We start from the raw sequence: 1,516 nt of genomic DNA, 5'->3' as shown, positions 1-1,516 counted from the left end.
AGGTGAGATTTGAGCTGTTTTCCCAGAGACATAAGGCCTCCAAATTACTAATCAAGTGACATTACTTTGCAACACCATCTCCTCCTAAGTCCCTCCAGTACAACTCCATGTGTATCATTGCTCATTCTCACCACTAATGCAACCAGTTACCAATCTAATAATCTAACTGCCCACTGTTATATGCTATCATTGGGGGAAAGAGAAGGGGGAATTTGGAAAGAAATTTAAACCTTACATGCCCGGATATCTTTGGCCATCAAGTCACCTTTCTGCAGGTTCAGTGTGTCAGGAAACCTGTTACAGCTCCTTCTACTCAAACCTGTCACTAAAACTGGAGCTGAAGTCCCAATGCAATCACACAGTGAACCTAGCCAAATGTGTAATTAAATGAGAAAGATTTTTTTTAAAAAATCAACAATTAAATCTTCTACTTACATGATTTGGAGAAATATTAATGATTTTAAAGCTGCATGAAAGAGCCAATTCTGATTGCTTCATTTCGCTTTATGTTTCTCAAACACGCTGATTTTTTTTCGAGAATGCAGGAATTTACGGCTCACAATGAACTGAATAAATTGCACACAAGAGCAGTTAAAGTTTGCTGCCTGCAAGAAACATCTCACCATAAAGGAAAGACCGGCACTGATGTAAACCACTCGTACAGGAATACGAGTTGGAACCCATCTCATTAAAATCCCCGACATCTTTAGACAGAATTCATCCATTAAACGTATTAGAGGATCGCATGAATCATTGTGTGTGAAAGCCTATTGAATGCAAACTATTTGATGGAATTTTAAACAAGTTTTCACACGGGCTCACTTCACACATTCAGACACCGCCGAACTGACAGGAATAGAAAGCAGGTGTTTGTCAATGTAACAAGTAGCAATTTCAATCTCCACTGGAGCAGCATGCACACATGGGATAGGATATTTGTGGCAATGCTGAGTGGGAAGTCATAGAAAAAATATTAGGCTTCCTATCTGATTGCTGATGGCCACGTTTCCTCTTTTGGATGTCCTCACTCTGTCGGTCTCTGACAGTACACCACAAAAAGCACAAATAGCTGTGTACAGCACAGATGGAGGTGGTCTGTTTGGCTCATTATGTCCACATCAGTTTCCTGTAACAGCAAATCACCCAATCACAAACAGTATCTTGTGTGACTACAACTAAGATACATTCTCCCTTCTTCTTAGTCCTCCATCTCTGTCACTCTAAACATGGGCATTAATGCCATTGTCTAATTTGTCTTCACATCTGCCTCTATACTGCAAGTCTTTGGGATTGTTTCTTATTTATCTCAAAGTAACATCTTTAGTGGTGGCTTCCCCTCCCACTCTCTCTGGGTCACCTCTTGAATTTCCAGCAGAACACTCCTCTGTTTTTGCCTTTGTGCTGCTTGGTGCCAAGAATGATGTGGGCAGTTTGTATACAGAGCACCCTGGTATATCTATGTGTATCAGTCATTGTGGTTTGGAGTATCAATAATCACTGTTTTTTAGTACATCCT

This window comes from Chiloscyllium plagiosum, unplaced genomic scaffold (assembly GCF_037043375.1).
Source record: "Chiloscyllium plagiosum isolate Xiang-an unplaced genomic scaffold, Cpla_swu_hap1 HiC_scaffold_39, whole genome shotgun sequence".
NCBI lineage: Eukaryota > Metazoa > Chordata > Chondrichthyes > Orectolobiformes > Hemiscylliidae > Chiloscyllium > Chiloscyllium plagiosum.
The sequence above is the reverse complement of the archived record's forward strand: the minus strand, read 5'-3'. Positions refer to the sequence as shown.